This window comes from Phasianus colchicus, chromosome 10 (assembly GCF_987193195.1).
Source record: "Phasianus colchicus chromosome 10, bPhaCol1.hap1.1, whole genome shotgun sequence".
NCBI lineage: Eukaryota > Metazoa > Chordata > Aves > Galliformes > Phasianidae > Phasianus > Phasianus colchicus.
In genome coordinates this window covers 4,671,807-4,697,309 of record NC_143445.1, presented here as the reverse complement: position 1 = coordinate 4,697,309, position 25,503 = coordinate 4,671,807, and the positions used below count along the sequence as shown (strand labels likewise).

Below are 25,503 nucleotides of genomic sequence, written 5' to 3'. Positions count from 1 at the left end.
ACAAAAATGCTACAGAATATATATATAAATAAAAGAAGATGAGTATCTTGCACGATTTTTGTCATAATGAAAGTAAAACGTGGCTTAGGACATCTGCAGAGGAATGAGGAAATAGAGACAAAGCTTGGAGAAGACCCACATGAAAGGGCTGCTGGCACAAGATTTCCTCCACCCTGGTTTTCTACATGTAGCCCCAAGTGCCAACACTTCCTATTGAGCATGTCTGGGTGCCCAGAGAGCACTGGGGAAAAAAAAATTCAGCACACAGTCGATTCAGTGTAGCTGCATTAATTCCAGCTATATTATGGCTATTTATTTCCAGCAATGGCTAGGGGAAGGGGCTTTTGTGGAGGAAGGGGATTTTCTAAATGAAATAGAAATGCAGTTTATGGAGAGCGAAAACTGGTCCCAAATCCAAGTCTAATTGAATAAGAAATAACCTGGATGCTTTCTTTCCATTCATAAGCTTGTTAAAATTCCAGAAGTATGTATATATAATCTTACATTTACTAAACAAATCTATTCCATTTTTTTGTTTCAGCGTGACATTTTCTATTTCAAAGCTGACCTATTTTGAGGAGTAAGAAAATTAGCTGAATTCCCCCAAATCAAAACACTTCATTCTGGTTGAATAAAATATCAGGAGGTTTCTTTGTACCCTTTCTCCAATGAAGGACACTCCTCGCAGGGGGGGGTCTTCCAGAATGGATTTTATTTATCCTTTTGAAGTCTAGTTCAGCCATAGAACAGGGGAAAAAAGCCTCTAGACAATCTGCACAGCAATGATTTCCAGCCTACATTCACGTTCAAAATCGTTCCCATGGATTTGGGATATAGGAATTTGAAGCGTAGGTAAGGGTTGATGAATGGAGTGATGGATTTTGCCTGTAACAAAGGTTTTTTGGGGGGCAGTATCTCACAGAAAAGAACTGAACAAAGGCTACAGTGTCCTACTGGCTCTCAGAATCATCACTGCAGTTTGTTGGCAGCTTTGGAAATCAAGGTGAGTGGAAGCTTTGTATCACACGCCAGCCTGCCAGGCCAACCTCTGGATGAAGTCACTCACAGTGCAGGGGCAGCTTGTCAAAATCATTCTTCTAATGTTTTGAACACTTCCCCTGCCAGTATTTGATTAAAAAGACTTTTAATCAGCTCAAGACATCTCGCACTATAGCTGATATTGGTGTGAAAGGGAATAAATAGCTCTCAAACGTCTCAAAATCCAAAGATACGTGTTAGAGGATCTGTGCAAAACTGCCCGTTGATTTTGGAGATGCATATTAATAAGGATCACTCACTCTTTGGCAATACTTCCAGTCCACAAGAAGCAGCCCTTAACGTAGCTGGGAAAGGCTGTCTCACAGAAAGGTCTGGGCAAGCTGACATGGCAGGAGGTTTTCTTTTTGACGCAGCCCTCTTTTCTTTGGAGCCATCCTATGCCACTCTCCTCCTCTGCAACAACGCCGGGCTGGAGAAAAAAATAAACCCATTTGCGTTCTGATTTGCACATCTCAGAACCTTTGCTCCAGGCTGCCCGCAGGCACAGTTGGCCAACTCAGTGCCTTCACCAGGTTTCCTTGACGATGTCTAAAATATTTTCTTTCTAAAGCTGAAGTCCGAAGCACGGATCTTGTCTGCACACCAGGCCCCTGCAAACCCCGCTCTCCGTTTGAAGTCAGTTGCCTGAATTTGGGATGGAATGAGAACCGTGTCGCTTTCTGATGGCGGAGCACAAAGCTCAACTTCCAGAAACTTTTCACAAAGGGTTGTGTTGGGACTGCGCAGCGCAATCAGTGCATGAGCTGTTAACGTGGAGCTCATGATTGCTCGTAGCAATCACGGGGTCTGAAAACACAGCAGGATTCAAAGGAAGATCAGCCACTCACACAAGGTAACAAGGACATCTTAAAATGAGCAGCTATTGAATTGGGATTCAGAGCTAATTTATCCCAAAGGAAGGTTATTTGTTAACTGCCTCTTGAAGATAGAGCTGGAGGAAGGGTGACAATTCCTCTTCACAGCCACCCCCAAGGATTATTCTTTCTCATCTGGAATGAAAAATAAAGCTTCTTGAAGGTGGGGGACAGGGACTGCAGACAGCAGCATAGATGCTGCAGGATCACGTCTCTGTTGCCTGAGTGAGACAGATTCTCTAGCCCCAAAATCCAGGGCTGACCATCACCTGAATTGGCTCTCATTGCCCAGCTCTTGAGGCTCACTAGCCCACTCTGCCCCATTTTCAAACTCTCTTCCTTCCACACAGCACTCCGAATTCAAAAGCCCTCTTTAGAAACAGATGGGTGGTATTCAGTTGCCAAATGAGGACCTCGTTCTATTTGGGCTGTCCAAGGGTATTCCTCACAGCTTGTTCCCACTCCAGATGGGCAATAAGCATCCCAAGGATGCTAATCCGTATTGGTATCTACTGTAGAGATGATGGGTACCTGTGTCTGGTACCAACCACTGTGAATAGGTGCCTGCACTCCTAGCCCAGCCTCTGGGGCTGGCAGTGAAGAGGAATTGTTGCCATTTCTTCAGCTCTATCAGAAACTCTTCAAGAGGTGGTTAACAAATGACCCTCACTTGGGATAAATTAGCCAAATAACGGGCACTTGAAAGATAGAAGAGCCTCTTATTTAGGCAAGAAAGTGTTTATTCTCTCTCTAACTACTCCTACTGACACCATTAGCTGACGGTGATCAAGATCAAAGTGAAAACACCGGACTGGCAGTGCCTCTGCTCCTCACTAATGTGTGATCCCCAGCAGGAAGGCTGGGTTATCCACCACCCTCATCTCTGCACCTGATGAGCCATGCACATGACACCAGGCTCCCGACACCAGAAGCAATGCTGCAGCCACTCCCAAATACTGGAAAAAACCTTTGAAGCCAAACTATCAGGCCTGGTGAGAGCAGTCCCATCAAGGGAGATTAACCAACCTCATGTGTGCATGACGTTGCTCCTTCACTACCATTGGAACTCACTTGTTTCGATAAGAAGTCAGATCACTGATCACTTGCTTGGCCCTTTATTGGCCAGGTAGTCAGAAATGTCACAAATCCATCAGTCCTTACCTGGGCCCTGCTTACCTCCAGGCACACGCACAATCAGAATGTTTCCACATGGGCACCATTTCACCATTTTGTAGAGGAAGGTTTCCTCCTGAGGATGACAGAGCCCATCAAACGAAGTCAGTCCCCTAAAAGATCAATGATACAATGGTGAGGTGGAGAGGTTCACTTTGAACCTCTCTGGGTGACTGTGAAAGAGTCAGGAAGCAGTGATTGAAAAGCAGGGCTATATCCACCTTGCCAGGTGGGTCAAGCTCCTTAGCCCTATTCAAACAGCGTTGAGCATCCCTTCTAACCATTCATTTTAACCATCCATTCTAACCATTCATTCTAACCATCCAATTGCCCTACCAATAATTTAACACCTTAAAACCTCATGTGAGGGGACCACAGGAGGCACAGAGCCCCAGAGCTCCGCTCCAGAGGCAGCAAGACAACTCTGAAAGGGAGCAAAGACAAAAATGAAGCTGAGAGCAGCAAAATAAATCAGTGACAGAGTTTCACAAAAAGACAAATGAAGTTGAAACCTGTCCTTGTTTATTTTAATGTTTGGAATGTTTCCGAGGTGATTTATGCCCCCACTTGAATGTATTTTTCTCCCTTTGTCTTTCTCTCTCCCCTCTTTTATTATTATTTTTTTTTTTTACAGAAAAAAAAATATATTTGGGAGTTAATTGGATTTCCAGGCTTTGCAGCCAGACACTGTAATTGATCTCTGAAGAGATGGATTTGTCAGTTGGCTGGGCATGCATTTGACAACAGGAGAGGAAAGGAATGAAGAACTCCCCCTGCGTGCAGAGCCAAGGTGTGTTCCCATGGCTGAGCCCCTCAGCACTGCCCCAACCTGTGCCATTGCTGCCCCACTTTTCTATCTTTGCCCCCTATTTCCCAGTCAGCTTGTGACTTTGGGCCCCTTCAGGTAAGACAGCTGTGAGATCTCAACAAGAGAATCCCCTTAAAGCTGTGTCTCAGAGGGTGCATCTTGGCTTCTGTGCCACCCCAGCTCCTTGAAGCTCCAACAAAAACACACGTTTGCCTTTCCCCAAGACATGGCATACTCCTTGCTTTCCCAGTCCCTCTCAATGCCTTGCAAGTCTATTATTTCCAAAGCACGGATGCATCAATGAAGAGTCCCCACAACTCTAGCTCCTGCCATCAGCCAGCACTGCTCCTCACCCCACTCAACCCTGAACCCTCTGCTCTCAGCAGGCAGCACCTTCAGTTGGTCTCCTGAAGCTTCTTGTCACAGCAGACTGGTTCAGAGAAGGCACTGAGTTGGAGGACAGGAGCAGAGTGTGCCCAATTGCTTCTATCCACACTTCCCATTTCACCCAAGCAATTCCCAAGCATCCCCACCAAGTCAAGCTCACGCTAACTAGCAGCACAACAAACCTTTGGCCGTGCCCAGTGTGTTCACATCATAAGGATCATGAAATCCCCAAAGTTTGAGCTTGAGAATATGCTCCAAATAACTAAGCTGACCGTATACACAGAATCGTAGTGATATTTCCCACTTCCCACCAAGCCTCTGCAAGCAAAGGGGAGTTACTTCTCTGTTGTATGTAGCAGAGAAATTTAAATTCTGGTCTCGTCTTAGCTACTGCAAAAGGCCTGATCCTGCTGCTCTGAACAGAGCTCTATTAGAGGCTGATGCTTTTTAAGGTCCCTCACTCAAACCTGTCATGGCCACGTGCTCTCTGCTGCCCATCTCCACAGCAGATGGCAAGCAGCCGTTCCCGACAGACTGCAGCAAGCTCCAGCACTCCCATGGGGAATTCAAGTTTGCACAGATCTCTGCAGGTGATTCCGCATGGGAACTCAGCACAAAACGAGCACGGGAAAAAAACTTCAAGAATGGGCAAGAAAGGCATTTCTGGGAGCATGTTTGGCAGGGTGAGTTCTGGTTACCCCAGCAGAGCATCCTTCTCCCATCACATAGGTATGCACCCAAGCCCCAGTTGACTTTGGTTATCCAGGAGATTGCCACATCCTAGGGAGAAAGCACTCTGCAAATTTTGTCTCCTTAATGCAAAACTCATCTCATTTCACATTTGGTTGTGCATGCCCCATCCCTGCAGGCATTCAAGGCCAGGCTGGATGTGGCTCTGGGCAGCCTGGGCTGCTGGTTGGGGACCCTGCACATAGCAGGTGGGTTGGAACTGGATGATCGTCGTGGTCCTTTTCACACCAGACTATTCTGTGATTCTATGATTTATCCCAAATCCCAAGCCACTGGTACAGCTCCCAAGGGAGCCAGTGAAAAATCATCAGCCTTTCTGAGCCAGAGACCCCTTTCTATTTGCAAGCAAGTCAAAGGAAGGCACCACGTTCCCATTCGCCAGCCAGCTTGCCCAGGAGATAAGGTATTGCAGCCCTTTTATCTGTTACAGCCCTGTCTGAAAAGCCTGGCAGAGCCTGCTCCTGTGCGAGTTAGTTGCACCGTGCTGATGTTTTGCTGCTAGAAGCAGCTCTATAATAATTGACCCAGCTTTTCTGTGCTGCTGACACCACCTGGCACGGCCTGGCAGAAGGAAGCACTGCATTTGCACAATGCATAATTAAATACAGAGCTAACTTCCACGGGAAGCTGCCGTGGCCAAGAATTTGTGACATTTCGGAGGGGAAGCAGGCATGTGTGCGGATAACAAGAATAGCCAGAGTAACGACAGCTAAATACCAACATGCCTGTTGACAGTGCTATTGATATGGCAGGCAGCCTCCCGTTATTGGAGATGATAAGCATATCTACCATGTGATGGATCTGCCTTCTGCTGCCTCTCCCATTGCAATGGCTGCCTGTGGCATTGCTGAGAGAGGTCAGAGCTGTGCGGGCACTGCAGATCCCCTCTTCTAGTGTTACTTTTTTTTTTTCTAGTGCATGTGTTGAAAATATTATGCAGCTTTGTTTTGTTGTTGCTTGCACTGGATATAAAACTCCGCGCGATGGGAGCGTTCCAGAATTGCAAACCTTGTTTATAGGCAGGAATATTGCTTTGTGCAGGTGTAAGGTATCACTCACGGCAGCATTACAGCTCCTACACACTGTGACAAGGAAGCAGCTCGCAAACGGTCACGCAAAGGAAAACATCTGTTACAAGCTAGCAGGTACACAGATCATCAGCAAATTGCACAGCTTGCGCCTGATTTTCCCCTTGCTTTGTTTCGCAGCTTGCAGCAGCACAGCTCAGGAGCAGAGGGGACGTGGTGGGCGCTGCTGGGACCATGCAGCCCCAGGGCCAGTGCCTGCAGATGTGTGCTGTGCCACTTCTGTTTGACTCGGGTGCACTTCTTTTTGCCTCCACCTCGCGCACAGCAGATTTCCTGATCGCAGCTGGACCTTCCCATCTGCTCTGCGTTATGGAGCTTAGATCAGGAAACAGCAGGATTCTGTTTCCATCAGACAGGATCTCTGGTTGATTTCCAGCCAGCCTCAGCAATCAGCTGCGCTTCCCATCATTGCATGCAATGGTCAGAAAGGAGGATCCCCCTGTGCCCTGCTGATCACCCAATGCCCACACTCCCACCCATCTAGATGGACTCAGACAGCTCAGACAGTCCCCAGCATTGGTTGTGACCAAACCCCTCCTCCTGCTCAGCCTTCACATCCTCGCCCTATTGAAAGCTCTTGCTCTATCCTCTATCCTATCCCTGGAGGTGTTCAAGGCCAGGTTGGATGGGGCCCTGGGCAGCCTGGTCTAATATTAAATGTGGAGGTTGGCGGCCCTGTCTGTGGCAGGGAGGTTGGAGCTTTATGATCCTTATGTTCCCTTCCAACCCAAGCCATTCTATGCTATGTTCTGCTCTCATCCACGGAAATCCTCCCTCCCTGCATCAGGGTGCCAAGAGTTTAACTTTGCATCTTCTTTCTGTATATGTATATGATCTTTTCTCCTTGAGCAAAGCAAAGAGGGGGCAGAAGGAGAGGAGCCATCTCTGGCCCCACCATTCCATCACCTGCTATGAACTGTATGATCCTGGAGCTTCTGCTCCCACCAGCTCTCCATCAGACATATCAATGCCTCCGGCATGTGTTTTCTCATGTCAGAGGAGTTCACCACTTCTGGCACCAAGCAACACAACTTATTAAGTCTCAGACACACACCTTAGCAATCGATGGGAATTTCAACTGCAACTTCATTGAGAAAAGGATCAAACCGTTTAAAATCCCATCCCTCAAACAGAGTGGTCTTGCACTCTGCAGAAGCCCTGTGTAAACACTGGGGCTTCATGAGCGTCTGCTTCGTGGGATGGGGGGGCAGGGGTCACCTCACACAGTCTGGAGAGACACTTTGTGAGCCACCATGCAATCCTTGTCACCCCAAATTGGGGTCACAGATGGTGAGCTCGGACTGGAACTGGCTCAGAGGAAGGCTATCTGGAGCAGCAGAGCAAAGGTGGCCTTTTTACAAGAGTCAGCTGCTGGGAGAGCCCAACTTGTTAGTCTAAGAAAATGAAGGTGGAGAGGTGATAAAATTGTTCTCTCTCCATATATCAGAGGGTTTAACATGAAGGAAGAGAAAGTGCTGTTTAAGGTGAAAGGACAACATCAGCAAAAGGTCACAAACCATCCATGAATAAATTCAGGTGAGAAGCTAGAATAAGGTGTTTTACTGTCCAAACAATTAGGGGGAAAGCCAATGCAATAAGAAAAGGTTTTTCAGCCCAGGGAAGGGTCTGAGAAGCTTCACTGTCTGCAATAGCATGGAGAAGGACTTGATGGCCTGGGGGTTCTGCAGAAGCAGTGCTTCTGCTTTTAAAACAGCACCGTTGCAGACATGCAGACCAAGGAGGGCAGAGAGGCGAGGTGTGCTTGGAGCAACAATCCATTTGTACAAGGTCAAAAGTGATTTAATTGGAAAAATGTGACGGGTTTGAGATTTGGGTCCGAAACAAAGCAGTAAAAATCAAGGTGAACACAAATCAAAATACCGTGATAATTCACAAGAGCCTAAGGGCTGATTCCACCCCTCCAATGAGTGCTGGGGCGAGAGAGGGCAGCTTGGTGCAAACACCAGCAGAAAGTGCCTGTTGCCAAGCCAGCACCAGCTGTCCTGTTGCAGTCCATGGAAATCCATACAGAAAATCATTAAACAATTACAACCTCTATCGGAATAATGGTCAGGATGTCATGTCGTAGATCAACAAACATTAAACAGTGAGAACAAAGCAAATCAGGGGAGCAAAGTGAGCCAATGCCACGTCACCAACTCTAAGCAAAGTAAGGTTAGAGCCACGCACCATGTCACATGGAATGTCCACTGCAACGTGCTGCTTCCACCACAAGGCAGGCATCCCATTAAAAAACCACCATGAGCATCAGCTCATCAGCCTGGGAGAGGAAACAATCACAGAATCATAGAATGGCTTGGGTTGGAAGGGACCTCAAGGATCATCAAGTTCCAACCCCCCTGCCCCAGGCAGGGCCACCAGCCTCCATATCTAATACTACAGTAGGCTGCCCAGGGTCCCATCCAACCTGGCCTTGAACACCTCCAAGGACTGGGCATCCACAGCCCCCTAGACAGCCAATTCCAGCACCTCACCACTCTCCTGCTAAAGAACTTCCCCTTGATATCCCACCTAAATCTTCCCTCCTTCAACTTAAAACCGTGCGCCTGAAAAAGTCACCCAGCCAAGAAGGCAAGGCATGAGTTGATTTAACACACGGTTTTATCACTCCCTACTGACAGAAGCCTCTCTCGTTTGGAAGGTGCTTAAGCACCTGATTCTGGTTAGGCTTAAGTATCTTTCCAAAGCTGGAAGTTCGTGCAGAACTAAGATAATCCATGAAGACACAGCTACTCGCTCGCCTGTGCTAAATCAATCTCACTGTTATTTTATTCAGCGTAAAAAAGTTCCCAGGGATCACGTTTCTACCAGAACTTGTTAACAATTTATAACTATCACCTTAATCATTAAAAACAAACAATGGGAAAGAAAAATCATTAAATTAATCCCTGATCTGGAATCCCAGAAGAGAAAACGAATTATCTTTCAGGACTGCAAGAATTAGAGGCCAACCCTCCAGATCGTGCAGAAACATGAAGAGCAAGCATACCCATCCTCTTCCAGACAGCATCCAAAGCTGCTGAAGGAAGGGGTTTTTTTTTGTGTGCTTTGAAGCTCTTTCTCATTCTCCAAGGAGCCTGGCAATCACGTTGTGATAGAGCAAGGCTGAGCCTTTCAAGCTTTCGGAGTTATTTCCAAAAGAGCTGAGCATTGCAGCTGGTGTATGAGAGCTGCTGGCTGTAGCACAGTGAGTTCATCCTGAGCGTGATGAGCAGAAGCTCCATCCCAGGACCACCACATGCATCCAGGACCACCACCTGCACCCAGCACCACCACCTGCTGCCCCTGGGCTTCTGCTACAAGCATGGCTCCAAGCCCACAGACTTATCAGGTGTGTGGTTCTTTTCTTGTGTACCCACAAGCAATTGCAGGTGATCACGGGTCTGAGGCAGGTATGAAGGATGGGGGAAGAAGACATGCAGCCCAGCTAACCCAATGCATGCACAGTGCTGGAACTGGATGCTGTCGAGTGAGGCATGGAAAATTCAGGACTTTTTCCCACCTAGCTGAAGGAAACATCCTTCTCCTTTATCAGCTGGGATCACTGACCCCCCTAACCCCACCACCAACCCCTCCTGGCCATCCCCACCAGCGCCAGCTTCTCCTCCCTCCGCACCAGCGCTGACCTTCCCACCATCAGAGCCCTCCGTCGCGGTCCAGCTGGGGCAGCCACATCTCCACCCAACACAAATCAATGGGGCCATCACCTCGCTGGGGCGAGGACGGGAAGCGAGCATCCCAGCAGGCTGCCAAAGCCACTTCCTCGGCCATGCTGCCTCAATCTGGGCGGGCAGGCACGGGGAAAGCTGGTGGAAAACTTGGGCAGGGGGGCGGGAAATGGGGTCCTTCGCTTTTCAGGCTGTTAACTGTAATTAGCCTGGTTTCTGAGATGTAATTATCTCGCAATCTCAAAGCAAACACCCCGGAGGAAATTGCACAGTTAAAGACAGCGTGGCATTAAAAATAAATTATGAAGAGTCCTGCCCGCTATTGCTATGGATCTGTCAGCATTTTCTCTCAAAAAGCCCCTGCTTGGGGGAGCTGGAAGCATCCAGCTGTGACTTTCCATGCCAAACTGTCTGCCTAGATGTAGGATCGTGCCGTGTCCCTGTTGTGATGCAGAAATTAAAAACAACAGCCCCCCCCCCCATCAGGCAACATTCAGCTTTGTCACAGTCCAATTACAAAATCACTGTGCTTTGGGGGTGGGGAGGTTGTTTTGTTTTGGGGTTTCTTTTCTTCCCAGAGGAATTAAATTCTACAGGCTATTTAATACAGTGCACGAACAAAATGTGCTAGGTGTTTGGAAACAAGTCAGCTGCTAACAGATCACAATACTCCTCTTCTCCTTGCAGAAAAAGCTCCCAAACCCACTCTCGCTACTCTTCTTGTTGCTGCTGGAGTGATTTCCAGAATGAGGATGGTGCCTCATGCCCAAACTGCCACGCCAGGATTCACCTCGGGAGGTGGAGGAACCTGGTTAGTTTAGTGGGAGTGGATCTCCCTTGCAGCTCAGAGCTCGTTCTTCACTTGGAAGACTCCCTGTGAGGCTCCAGCCCATAGAGTTTGGCCTCTGGTTTCATGCAAGCCACCACTCTGCAATGTCTGGCTGGAGAAGAGATGCAGGAAGGAAGGGAGAACTGGCTTTAAAAGCAGTAAGGGACACACCATGACACCTCCTCAACATCTGCAGGGAGATGGCCTCCAGAGGTCCCTTCCAAATCTAAGCATTTTATGAAACACACAACCATCCCCAAACCACCATGCTCATTACGCTTCATTCACTCTGCCAGAGCTGAGGAGGTCAAGGAATTCCTAGCCATGTGAGCCCACGAGAGCCCCAGAGTACATCATCCAAGGTCAAAGAATCACACATTGGCTTGAGTTGGAAGGAACCTTAAGGGCCACCTAGTTTCAACCCACCTTCCATGGGCAGGGCTGCCAAAAACTAGATCAGACTGCCCAGGGCCCCTGAGGGAGAAGATCCCAAAAGACCACAGCCTTGCCTTTCAGCAGAAATACCATTTCTCTGTGGACTCCTGCAGGTGGGCTCCTCCAGAGCACTGCCCGGTGCTGTGGATAATTAACAGATGCTTCTGGAGTACAAGATGCAACTGCCACAGGGCTTCCTGCAGCTCTAGCAGCACCGAGCCCCACTTAGTTAAATCTCTCATACTTCTTACGGTACGAATCAATCCCACCATCTCTCCTCTCCACATATCTCGTCACTCACAGGATGCAAAGAAGAATCCTGGAGAGCCCATTAAAAGCCACTCGACTGGAAAATAGTTTCTGGCCTAATTCTAGCACCAGGGTCTTAGCTGGGGAGAGAAATCTGACAGCAAGAGCGCGCCTGTGGGGAGGAGAAGGCATAGCTGTTAACTACTTCACCAATCTAACGTATAGCACTCTCCGAGAGCAATTAATAATTAATATTCGTAGCCTGCTTAAATCTGTTGACTCCGTAAACCGCAGCCTCTCACTTAAAGGACTCTCGGAATGCTGAGACAAACTGAAGAACATCCCCCACGGAGAGACTCTACATAAACAGCTCCTCAGCCCTACTTTTAATCCCTCTGCTTCTCTTGCCCTCTTCATCTTGTTTAATTAAGCAAACTTTCTTAGGAACAGCTCTTACAGAGGTGGGTGAATAGTCCAGTGTGACAGGAGCTGGGTCTCTGCTCCTTGCGATGCTCTACCAGTGGTGTAACGGGAGAAGAAAGGCATTGGGTTGGTACAGGATGCTGAAGTCACTAAGTCCAATGCCCCTCAAAGGATATGTTCAGACGTTCCCAGGCCACGCACACATACCAGAGTAAAGCTTTACAGGACAACAGGGGAGGCTCTGTAGCACTGGCCACCCTACAGATGGACAAACGCTGCCGACAGATGGTAGTCTTGTCTCCTTTCAGGCACTAGGGATTATCAGCCAAGCTAGATTATCAGATTTAAGGGTTTGCAAATAGATTTATCAGATTCTGGAGTCAGGCTTATTGCCTCAAAGATGAGTGAGCACTTTCTGAAGACCAAAATGAATCACGACAGCATTGCAGCACAATTTGCAGAAGCTCCAAGCCTACCGAAGCTCCAGCTGTTGCCCTCTTTTACAATGGCCAAGCAATTCCAACAGAGAACACTGAAGCTCTGCCCACTTCCCTCAGTAATGACTGACCATAATAAGATGATAAAAAGGCCAACAGCCCTCCCATATTATTCCACAGTAAATTTTCAGTACAGCTCCATGCCTATTCTCCACCAGCACACAGACTCACTGCAAACCCCATACCATGCTGGGAGATCACAGACATGCAAAATAAATGCACAGAACTGGAAAGGTTAAAGGCAGCAAACATCTGCCATCATTCCAACCAATCCTTCCTCCTATACCATTACCCCTAATCCAGTTTGTCCTCATTCATAGCTGCAAATGTAAAGCAGTTTTCCCAGCTCCCAGCATCGTCACCATCTTAATCTAAGTTTCAGCCACCAAAAGACGCCTGATGTCTAGTCACAAGGTCACAGTATCTGTGAGGTCAGGTCATATCAGCTGATAGCATAGGGCTGCATATCAGCAGCATGCTGATGAAACCACGCTACCAGGCTTGGTAACCTGCTACAGGTAACACACATTGCAAGGCAGAGAGGAGGAATGGAGTAGAACAGGTTTTCTTGATGGGAACCATAATTACTGAGAAATCTGATTGTCCCAAACCAGAAGAGTGCTATGATTTGGGCCAAAAATTAGGCACCTCTCTGCATCTGGGCTATTCAACTACCCAAATTGCTCTAATTTTGTCCCAGGGGCTAAGCAGAAGCAGAGTCCACCTTTTCTTTTGACTTTACCCAAGATTTGAAGATATTACTATCTTATAAACACCACACGTTGGGGTAGTAGAATATACAGACATACAACTCGTTCTGTCACAGATTTGGGTCTCTCATTGTATGTGTATCTTATTTGCTCTCTTGTAACCCAAGTTTGGTAGAACGTGAAAAGTTCTTCTTTCATTACAAGCAACATCATCCTCTTATCTGTGTTATGATTTATATTTAATCACAGCCACGATTTAATCTGGTGATATTTTTCTAAGATACACAGGAGTTTAAATCAGTAAGTCAGACGTGTAATTTTCTACCTTATTTTCCATATAAACTCTACTATTTAGTTTAATCAGCATTCAACAAATACAATTCTATTGAAAATTGTTTTTCTTTCAGAAGTGCAACCGAAAAAGGCCTGCTAGCTAGCATTTAGGTGAGAGCACACCTAAAAATACCTAATATCAGGAAATAGTTATACCACTCTCTTTGAATTAATAATCTGTATTTAGAAAGGATGGGAAATGGGGATGGGAAATGGGGAATGGGAAATGGGATGCCCATATTTTTCCCTTGCTTGCTATATAAGCTAAGGACAACCAGTGTGATTCTGTGATTTACCAGCACTGAGGAACCAAGCCTCCTGAGGATGAACCATGGAAGAATGTCACAATTCTTACATAGGGGCCCCAAAGATCAGCATGAGGGGGAAAACAAACAAACAAACCTTTCTTGCTATTTGCCTCTCTGTGTTTGTGCATATTGTCTTTACACTCTAAGCAAATCACATCTTTCCTCTGGAGTCTCATAGTGAGCTAGATAACACAGCTCTGGTTCCCCCCAAGTATTTTAAAATACTTTTTTTTTTTTTTTTTTACCCAAATGAGAAAAAAAAACAATAATCTGACTTTGTATGAAACATATTACTCCAAACCAAAATGTTTTATTTGGTCACCAAGTACCTATAAGTATTTTTGGCAGTTTTCAAGAAAAGGATGCATGAGACTTGAAATCTGAAGTTCTCCATTTTCATTAGAACATGAACTGGAAGGCTTCTGGATTACAAATCTCCTTCCTCGTCCCTCCTCTGAAATGGGCAAAACCTAAAAGAATTTCTAAACTTCTCAGGGTTGCTAGATTTTGGGAGGGAGCCCACAGCAGTACCCTCACTGAAAGACAACCCACCCAGGTTGCCTATTTTCAGTTTATGAAAGGAAACCCGACGGGTCCATAATATCTGCTGGGGCTTCCAGCTGCTAACGGGAGAGATGCCAGGAGCTCCCTTGAGCAGGCAGCGGAATTGCAGATTGCTGGACTCACCTTACAGCAGCTGAGTGCTGTCGGCTTAATTCCAACCTTTTCTCCTTCATCTGCAACCTCCATTGTCAGATCAATAGCATCTCTTCACATCCAAGCAACACATTCTAACAGGAAGAGTTACTGGATCCTAGCGCCATGAGCAGACCTAAGATACACCAAACACACAAGGAACACAGGGAAATGGCTGCCTTTACTCTTGTTCCTACTGATGTTCCCATTAAGAGCTTCCCAGTGCTCACCGCTGGGGATCTTGACACCCACCAGCACTCCCTCAAAGCAATTCTTCTTCATGAAATCTCTGCTTCCCCTCCGTCCCCCTCAGGTTCAAACCTACTGAGAACAACAATATTCCCCTGGAAGAAAGATGGAGTAGGCAAGGTTGGAGAGCATGAGACTCCTCCTGAAAGCAGGCCCACAGCCGGCAACTCTGGACAACAACATCCATTTTGCTAATGACTGGAATAATGATGGCATTCTTGTTAGTAACTGTGGAGATAACAAGGCAAACACTAGTCGTAATTATTGTAAAATGTGCAGAAGGCAATTTAGAATAATAAATGTTTCGAATGCAGAGAGCACACGCGCACACAAAAGAGCCCGTCGTTAGCTGGAGCTCTCCGTCTGTGCCATACAAGGGCCCTCTTGATTGCATTGTTTGGAGGAACATGTCATGCATTTGGCTTGCATTCAAGAACGTTGTGTCCCTCTGCCCCAACAAGACAGCATCCTTCTGCATCAACAAGGCCATCTCCCGCTGCCCAGCAAGACTGCATCCCACTGCCCCAACAAGGCCGTGTCCCATTGCCCCAACAAGGCTGCATCCCACTGCCCCAACAAGGCTGCATCCCACTGCTCCATCAGGGTAAGCAACACGTGCATGCTCCTCTGCTTACTGAACCGCAAGAGCTCCTTCTGGATTCCTGGCTGAAACAAAAAATCAAAGCTGACTCAAGGCCCTTGGGAGGGGAGGAAGAAATTAATACCCACAGCAACAACAAGCACAGGGTTGAAGTGCTCCAACATTTCTACAGGGCTGTGCTGGCAGTGGTCCTTGACAGCTGCAGCCACCACCTTGCGTGCCCTCCAAGTCTGTTGTTGCACGAGGACGTTCCTTTGCAGTGGTCTCCCCTCACCTAATGCAAGCTGGCATTTGAGGTGCAACGTGACCCACAGGCAGCAGTGAGAGAAGAGAGGCAGGAAAAAGACCCAGAGGAGAAGAAGGGTGGGGTGAGAAGAGGAGTCCAAAGGATGAGCAAAGGGGAAGAGGAAAGCCAAGGAGAAGAAAAGGGCGCCTGGGAGACTCTTGTTCGAAAAGCTAAAGAATCTCTGCCAAAGCAAACAGTTGGACATGTAGGGCTCTACACGTCTCTGGTTAATTTTGACCATCTGGCATTTATTGAAATTGTCTCCCTTTGTGTTTTCCACGATGAAGTGGTTTTGTATTCCTGCCTTCTCTCCCTCGATCCAACATGTAGCTTCTGTCCTGCCTTCCAGCTCTCTCCTCCCTGCAGTAACTTTTGAGCAAAGAACACAAGCATGGGAATGACTCCAAGGAGGGTACCAGCAGTGGAAGGCAAGTACGTGCATACAGATAGCCATGATCCATGGACTCTGCCCTCCCTCCTGCTCACATCTGACGTTCTTTGCCCTCCCTGATTCCCAGTCTGGGAAAGCAACAGACTGAGGAGAAAGATGGACAGAAGTTAGAAAGGGGAACTCAGCCACAGAAAAGCAAGGGAGAAAAATCTTTTAAAAGGTGCAATTGCAAAGTGATGACAGGCTGGTGGAATGGAATTAGCAGAGAGGAGGGCTCTGTTCACGTCCCCCTCTCCTTGGACTGTTGTGTGATTAGAAAGAAGCCAAAAGAGCCATTTTGCAGGGAACTTTGGCACAAGCTACTCTCCTGCATCAAGGGCGAGAGACTGAAATAATCAACATTTTCTGCAGAGCAGAAATGCAAACATTCAAATTCACATTTTAACTGACAGTTTCGGTCAAAATACATCAGCCTGACGCTCTTCAATTAGAAGAGATTCACAGACTCCTTTCATTGCATAGCCTGCAGTCCCAGACCAGATTACACAGCCACGCTTCCATAGCTTGCATTTCCTGTAAGTCAGCAAGGCTCCTGCTGCACTCCCCAGTCAATTGCAAGGACTGGCTTCACAGCAAGCTTATCCCAACGAAAAGAATTAAGGCAACACAACTGCTAGGCTGGGGGAACACCTCCTTTCCTCCGTGCGGGCTCTGAACTCTTCAGAGCCAGAACATTACTCGTTGCAAAAGCTTCCCAAGTGAGCATACCCTGATGCTTTGCATGCTGCTGTGATGCTCCCAGTAGCCACAACGCTTGCAGGCTGCAGGCAGAAGCTCAGTGGCTCTGCTGGCACAAATTAGCGGAGCTGAAACTTTAGATCAGTGACAGAGTCTGCCTCCTGGGAGCAGTAAATTGCAGTGCTGGTCCCCAAAGACCCTCCTTGCCATTAAGTGATTAATGAATTCATTAACACCTCTAAGAACACAGGAAATATGACACAGACAGCCTGCCTAGGCTTTGCAAAGGTTTTTTTTTCATCCTTTTTAGGAACAGCAGAGAATAGCAACTAATTAAGCTATAGGGCCCATAGCAGCACTACTATGTTTATCCTTTGGGGGCAAGCAGAGTGGTGAGATTCTCTGTCTCATGCTCTGATCTGCTTTTATTTGCCCCCTGATGAAACGCTAAAAGAAGGGGTTGTTGCTAAAAGAAGGGGTTATGCTATTATAATATATTTCCCTTTGAAAGATGAGGGGGAAAAGAAGATATTTACTGCAATGGTTTTAAATGGGCTGCTCAGGGAGGTGGTTGAGTCACCATCCCATGTGGATGTACATGTACACATTTGGATGCTGTACTAAGGGACATGGTTTAGTGGGGAAATACTGGCGGTAGGTGGACGGTTGGACTGGATGATTTTGGAGTTCTCTTCCAACCTTGGTGATTCAGGGATTCTATGAAATGACTTTCCCAGCATTCCCAGTTGAAGAGCGGAATGGTCCCAGGAGAAAGCTGGAGGTAACTGTCAAGGCAAGGATAGGGAGAAGAATTGTCCAATCGCCTCTTCAATCCCTTTCAGGATTCCTTAATTCTTGCCCTTGAGACCACTCCAGTGACAGCCTTATTTACTAAACACAATACAACCAGCAGACTGGACACATGGGTTACAGTGTGTGCTGGACTTGTGTCTGACAGTCGCATCAAAGCAAGGCACGAGGTTACCTCCCAGAGCTCCTGGCACTGCAGAACAGCTGACAAGGCAACCCTTCCCTGCACAGGGATGACGTTCATCTTGGATGGGCTTCCCAGGTCTGGTTTTCTGCTGAGCTCCATCAAGAGGTCCCACCTGCAGCCAGGCAAGGTGAGCTGCCCTGTGCAGGAAGGGACACATACGTTACCCACTCTGAGGGGACAAATCTTTATCTTGGGCTTGCTTGCTTGAATCTACAGGCTCTACTGCTATGGAGAAGATGAGATTCATCTCCACAGCCATCAGTTACTGCAGAAACTCCTCTCCATAACTCAACCATTACAGCTCTCCTTCAATCCCAAATGGCAGCCAATGGCTTGCACCATGGCTTTTAGCATCCTGTGAGACCTACTTTGGGAACGTGGGCTTGTGCTGCATAATCACTTAGTTCTGGCATGGGGAGCCACACCAGCCTAAGGGGTCACTTTGTATGCAAGTGTTTGCATTACTTCAGCATGAACAGAGTGGTAGAAAGCCACTGTGTGCACCTGCTGTGGGCAGCTATCGGGACTTCAGGAGGTTTGAAATTGTGGAGAATCAAGCCCAAAAGACAACTCACTTTCAAAGATGGATAGTAAATTGGAGGGAGTTCAGAGAAAGCCACTAGGAAGATTAAAGGGCAGGAGGTATTGATTTACGTAGGAAGATCAAAAGAGCTATATTTGTATATAGTAGTTTAGCTAAGTGATGACTAAGTGTTTAAAGGGAAGAGTTTGAAGGACATAAACCAAATGAGGCACCATTAGGGTGAGTGCAGTAAAGAGAGTTTAACAGGAGCAATAGAATGAAAGGAAAGGAAGGGGGAAAAGGGAAATCTCAGCTGCATGCCTGCTGATGCATCCTGGCAGGAAGTTGTCGACAGCACCACTGACACAGAAGTTTGGCAAACCAATGTTCCAGGGCACTTCAGGGTCCATCCTGCACTTGCATCTCCTCTGCCAGTGCAGCCCACACCATGCCACAGCACATGGGTAGGGGCTCTCAGGTTGGCTCCAACCATCCCAGCACGTGTGTTACCCTTCAGCATAAGGACACTGAGAAACCTCAAATTCTGAATAATGGGAGCCCTGTGACTGCCTTACCTCACAATCATAGAATCACAGAATCATTAAGGTTGGAAAAGACCTCTAAGATCCCCTAAGTCCAACCCCAGCCCATCCCACCATACTCACTGACCACGTCCCTCAGTGCCACATCTCCACTGTTCTTGGGCACCTCCAAGGGCAGTGACTGCACTACCTCCCTGGGCAGCCCGTTTCAACAAAGACCAAAGCAAAGCAGCTACATGTCTTAAATCCACTTCTGAGTGCTCCACTGTCCTGCTCCTTGCACAAGGCCTACAGATCTCATCTCCAGATTTTAAGCTTGTTTAAACATTATAGGAGCTACTGCTTCTTGTCTGGAACTAGTGTTTGCAACACTAAACTGAACATGGCATAAAATCTGACCCATCTGCATGATCTGATGGCAACCCAGCTTGCAGGGGACTTGCTGTCTCACCCCACTCTCACACTACCCTCTCCTAACTGAGAGATGCAACATTTGCAGAAATAGGACTGGGACCACATCCAGAACACCCAAAGCTATCTTTTTCCTTGAGATAATCCAAATCCACTTGAGAAAAAGTTAGCTGAAGTGACTACGGAGTGACCTACCTCAGCTTCCCTCTGCGGGCTCACACTGACAGATGTCTCACCATTGCTTCCAAAAAGAGCAGGGCCAGGAGCATTCTGGAGACCAACACCTTGGAAAGAGTCCATGGAGAGGAGCACCGTACGCACAGGACAGGCAGGATGCACGTCCTTCCCTTCCTGGGGGAGTCTGAGGCTAAGCCCCATGCTGGAAAGGCACAAGAGTGTGCAGGATGTGAGCTGGGAAGGACCTGCAGGCCAGATGTGTCATTGGACATACGTGCAGCTGGATTTTTAAGCTATCTCATAGTTTGTTATCTGCTTACTGTGCTAAAAGCTGCAGCTGACCACTGTAGCAACACATAACCAACCTTTAAGAGCCAGGATTTTTTTATCCTGACAGTGAAGAAAGGGGAAAGATAAGAGACAAAGAAAATCTGATAACACAGCCGGATTGAATTGCCCTGCCACTGCCTGGGATATCCCAAAAACTTGATGGCCTGACTTCAGAGCCCACAGACACCAACAAAAAATTTTTGCTCTTGGATCAGCGGGGATCTCCAGACAGTTGAGACAGTTGAGATCAATGCTCTGCTCTGCTCTCTGCCCACACCAGTTGGCACCTTACCCACCATTTGCTGAAGCGATGCTCTCGGCTGGGAACTTTTACAGGCAGCAGAAAACAAATTCATGTAATGAGGACAAAGCAGGTTACAGAGGAGGGTCAATGAGATCAGCAGATACAACAGGCAGGACTCATGGGCTATGCATTTAAACCACCCTGGCCTACAAAGTCCCAGTGCTTAAAATCCACCTGCAATTGACAGCCCCTCGATCTGTAACCAAGCACGGATCCATACCTGGATGAATCAGAGGCAATTTTGTTCAGCCACAAGCTGGTCAACCCCAAACTACACTGCCTACTTACATGACTGCTGTATGAAGAAATAAATTCTGATGCAACCAAATGCAAGAGAACGCCTCTGGGAACAAAGAATGCAAATTACAGCCACTTACAATGGGAGAGATTACCTCAGAAAGCATCAGCTCCATGAGGACTAAAGATGCTTTCTGTGGAATAAGTAAATATTCATCTGAGTTTTCTCTTGCCATTAGCATCTGCTCCCTCTTTACCCTCCATTTTGCTCCTCTTTACTCCCTCTTTCACCCGCATTCACCTGACTTCTTGTGAAAAAAATACAACACTCTGGACTTTAACAAGGTCATAGCATAGCTCTGCATTTGCAGAGCAGTTCCAAGAAACGCAGGATGTCTTAGGCAGAAAAACAACTATCCCTCCTTCAGCAACCTCACGAGCCACTCAGAGGCAGGGGACATCAGCACATCTTTTTTCACAAGAGCTGTAGGGCTATGGGAAAGAGTGCCTGCCAGACCAGATTAACTTAGATTGCTGTAGGTGTGGGCTCAGCGGTGGTTGCATGACCCCACAATGGCACTGACTGACTTGGGAACTGGTTGAGCAGGATGCATGGGTGACAACAAAGTTATTTGGGGATGCTGAAGGATAAACCATGTGCAAGCAGCCAGCTTTACCTGGCTGTCTGCTCTCCCACAGCCTGCGCCCAGCCATTGGTGTCCTCAGAGGGAAGGGAGATACCAGGGAGCATCCAACTGGAGGCCACACAAATGGCTGCAAGATGGCAAACCTAACAACTGAGCTCAGTTTGTTCAGCTTATTGATGAGATATGTAGGCATCTTAAACATGGAAATCTCCTAAGTTGCAGGGGACTTCCCAAGCCTTTGACAAAGCCATGGTGAGATTCAATGCCTGGAAGTTCAGGTCAGATAAATCCCAAAATACAGTGCCATTTCCCAGCAGGGAGGGAAACCTAACACTGGAAGACCTTGCAAGGGTGTGGGCCCTCATCATTTGACATCATTAGCATAGAAGCAGCAGATAACTTTTGTACAGCTAGGCTTTAATCCAGCTCCTGGGAGAAAGTCCAAGCCCCAGGGTAGGAGGGAGTGGGGCTGGATGGTGCAGGGCACATCTCCGGCCTGGGAACCAGTGCATGCCCCAGCTTGCTTCCTTCTTCCTCCAGTCATGACAAGAACAGGAAATTCTGCATCATCTGCTGCTGAGCCCTGAAGCTGCTCATTAAGCTGGGAGCTACAGTCAAACCTCATTCTCCAAGAACTCAGCTGGTTGCCTGCAGACATAAGGAAGGAATTCACTTCTTTATTTTCCTCCTCCAGGCTCATTTGGCCGGATGGATGTTGCTAGCTATTTCATTTTCTCACCTTCCTCTGAATCGCGAGGGATCAGCTGCTCCTGGAGGAACCACACTGTACCAGCTGTGGGCAGTGGGTCACCTTTTATTCTGCAGCACGAGGCTATGGCCCACCCTTAGGGCTTCGTTGGTGCTATCTCAGCTACCTGGACAGCATCTGCTCTAACAAGGGTCATAAAGATGGAGGTTCAATAAAGTTTTGTTATTGCGGTTGACATAAGTGCAGAGTTCTTAACCCGCACAGCAGATGCTCTGGTCTCTCAATTGATATCACCATTCAGAGCCTTGCAGGTCTGCCTAAATAAACATATGTAAGAGTTTACATCCAATCTCTCCCTTGCCCTGTCCCCTGAAAAAACTCTTTGATGACTGAGCCCATTAGGGGAGGAGCGAATCTCTCTGAAATGTCACAGCTGATCTCCGCTGACCTTATCAAAGTGCAGGATCAATACACTGACCCATCAGAGCAGGAAACCTTAAGCAAAAGCCGAAGAGAAGCAATCAAAGCAGAATTTCAAGAACGGGAATGGGGGGGTGTTGAAATATTATGTCTCTGGAAACCGAAAAACAAATGAGCCAAAAGTAACCGCGATGCTTAAAATTATCATATACATAATTAGTATTTGATAAAGCAGGAAATACAACATAACATCCATTCATCATGCTGACAGCTGCAAAACCATATTGCAAAGCTCTTGAGTGTTAGTGATGTTTGTACACACCTTCAGCACCGCAGGTACACATCCACATTGCCAGTGCAGGAGCTGAACGTGCCTTGGGCTCCATGGCATCCTGGCAGTGAATTCCAGTTCTGTGGATGCACGTTGGTAGCCCTAGGAGAGGATCACATGCTCTCGAAGGACGGAGAGCCATGAAAAGAAGCTGGGGAGCAGCTGACAAGCTTCCAGTGAGTCTGTGACTTTGAGAACCCTATAGAAGTAAACCAATAGTCCTGACATCTGGAACTTCTCCGCCTACACCACCATATTACTGCAACAGTCCCTGTTGTGGTTTTGAACTGGGTTAATTATCACCATTTCAAACAACTCCTTGTACTCCATCGGGGGGTGGCAAGGCCCTTTCACGTAGACAGCCTGCATACAGACAGCCTGCTTTGGAGGAAGAGCATGAACAGGGGTCAAGGAATGAACCTGGTACTCAAACACAGTCATCCAAAGGGTTTATGGTCAGAAAAGTCCCAGCTCCTCAGCTGCTACAAACCAAAAAGCAGCACCTGATGCCAGCAACTGATGCCTGGGCACTACGATTCCCCACAAGATGGTATTTTTAGATAAACTTGTTACTAGCCTTCCATGAGGGGGCTGCTAGCAAGGCAGAGTGCAAAGAGGAGCTGTGGTTCCACGGAGGAGGGTTTAAAGGAATAGCTGACTCAAAAAAGCTAAACAAAATCAAAGGGAAGGGTCTTAAAATGCAAATAACTTGTAGGACAGGTGGCTCTGTCCAGAGCAGCCTTCTTCACAGCGCTTCACCTAAACGAGAGATGTTTTTCCTCCTCTCCACAGATACTTGTAAGATTTACCTCCCCTCACAATGGTGCACACAAGCCATTTGCAAATAACTCAGCGACAAAACAGGAAGAAATCAGCTTCTGCCTCGCCTGACAAAAATAGCCAAGTGCCTGATGGCGAAACCGCGCACCCATCATTGCTCTGCCTGGCTGGAACGGAGCTGTGCCTGAACCTCCCGCTGCGCGCGTTGATCGCCAGATTGTAAACTTGGGATAGGGCCCCGTCCATCTGTCGAGGCAGAATTTTTCCACTTGAAAAACACTGAAAATTCCCTGGAGTACAGCAGCCATCCCAATTCCCATGTGAGCTGCCTCACCGTCAGCCACAAGCTGCTCGGAGGAACAGGAAGGGCGCCGGTCCCAGCCCTTCCTCCTCCCCTCCCTTTTTATTTGCAGATAAAGCCACCACCTTTAATCTAATATCACCAAACTTCTTGTCTGGCCAACTCTTCATAAATTCACCTCATTAACCCAATGTAAGGCAGGATCCTCAGCTCTCCCGCTGCTGACCTTTTTTTTCCAGGACAGAAAGAGCACTGTGAACAATCTCTTTTGGAAGGAATCAAAAAAGCAATCAAAGAAAGTCTCCGCCGTTCTGGGAAATTTTCTATGCACTGAGAGTCTCATCAAACCAGGGGAAAGAAAGCAATAGCAAATTTAACAGTGCCATCCATAGCAGACACAGATGGCTGCAGTTCCTAAATAAGCATTGCATTAGTGCAAAGGAGAGAGGGGAAAAAAAAAAAAAGAGGAACAAAGAAAAAAAAAAATACAACAGCTGTATCTTAAGCCTGGAGGCTGATGCTAAATCTGTGTTTGTAGATGGTCTCGGCACCGGCAATAAAAGTCAAGGTGCATTGAAGAGGTGCTGCTGAGCGTGTCACATCCAGCCCACTTCAGTGGGTGGGGATCCACAGGGGGACACAAAGGGAAACGGGGTGTCCTGATTTAAAAATATCAATAGCATACAATGGCTTTTACAACATTAGCAGAAAGATCTCTTGCCCTCTCATCACTGCTGCCAAGAAGGAGGTGGAAGAACTGAGGGACCTGACCAGAAATCCTGGCTCTTCCCAAGCAGAGGAGCCTCCACTGCTGCAGGAGCTGTGTTCTCAGCCCGGTGCTGAGATTTTTGCAGCGTTGGGAGATTTTTCTCTGCTGTCTGGAAGGCAAAACACGAGTTTGCTGCCAGAAAAGATCACAGTTGACACAAATATTGGAGGAGCGGTAAAAGATGACACGAGCACGTTGGTTACAGTAGGCAAGCTGTGTTGGCAGATGCATGGGCTGAATAAAAGTGGCCATTAAAATATCAGAGCCCCCTGGGATGCCATGGGCCTGGGCCTCCATGTTCTCCGTGCTGATGAACATGTCCGAACCACACTGAATTGAGCCAAATGCTCGAGAAGAGCATTTTCATAGAATCATAGAATGGCTTGGGTTGAAAAGGACCACAATGATCATCTAGTTTCAACCCCCCTGCTATGTGCAGGGTCGCCAACCAGCAGACCAGGCTGCCCAGAGCCACATCCAGCCTGGCCTTGAATGCCTCCAGGGATGGGGCATCCACAGCCTCCTTGGGCAACCTGTTCCAGTGCCTCACCACCCTATTTTCCCAACTGAGCACCTCTATCTGCCAAAAAATAGCCATCAGAGCAGCACGCAGAGTTGCACTGGCTCTTCATAAGTGGAGGCAGCCTAACTGACTGTGATGACCAAGACAGAGCTCAAATGACACATGTACTGGTCTTCAGGCGAGGATGCTTCTTGCCATTTCATGCATCATTTTATTCTCTTTGCTTTTTAAAAGCAACCAGTCAGCCTTCATTCCTGCTATTGTTTCCATTAGCCTATGACAAAGTGCAAAATTTCTCATCTCTGCCGTGTCGGAGCTGCCTTACCTTTTTGCCTCTGTCCTTAAATTCCTTCCAGCCGTTCCTGAGCAGGGCTCATGTCAGACAAAGCCTGCAAAAGTCAGGCCACCAGGGTGAGGTGCAACCTGTGCTCCTGGATGCGGTGCTCAGATGAGTGCCTAAAACATAAGAGCACATCGGAGGGCTCAAAGGCTGCGCGCACACCTGGACCTGGTCAACATGTTTTATCGCATTCATTTCTTTTCCATTACACTACAATATAACATTCATACTTTCTAATATCCTTGGGAGCTTCAGTGAGACACGTTCCTCTCCTTGGCTGCACCACTGCTCGCTAACATTATTTTTGCACTACCATCTTCCTTCTTTCTCTATAGAGTCGCTTAGCTGATTAATTATCAGCCTTGGGGACGGCTCACAGAGCACAGGTTTTGAGGATGGCGAGTTGAAAGGATGGCACTGCACCAGCAGGCCAGGTTTGGCCGCTGCCAGAGCTGCCTGGGGATCTCCAATCCGGAGAGCACCAATTTCTGGCAAAAAAATGTTTCACCAGAACACGTCAGCATCAATGCCCTCCTGCTTCCAAGCGAACTGGTGACCCAGGTGTTTCGATAACATCAAAACATCGTGTTTCATTATTTTGAGGGCATG

General features: G+C 47.5%; 1 long non-coding RNA gene across 2 annotated transcripts in view; it reads right to left on the bottom strand.

Moving 5' to 3' along the window:
- Positions 1-695: 695 nt before the first annotated feature.
- Positions 696-25,503, bottom strand: part of LOC149916564 (uncharacterized) — a 56,087-nt gene continuing 31,279 nt past the window's right edge. Inside the window, exons 6-8 of one of the 2 annotated variants that reach the window (XR_016469415.1) lie at positions 24,880-25,010; positions 3,075-3,199; positions 696-1,468 (exon numbers count right to left, since the gene is read on the bottom strand). This is a non-coding gene — a long non-coding RNA (uncharacterized LOC149916564). The remainder of the gene's footprint in view (positions 1,469-3,074; positions 3,200-24,879; positions 25,011-25,503) is intronic. The other variant, XR_016469414.1, reaches the window with a different exon arrangement.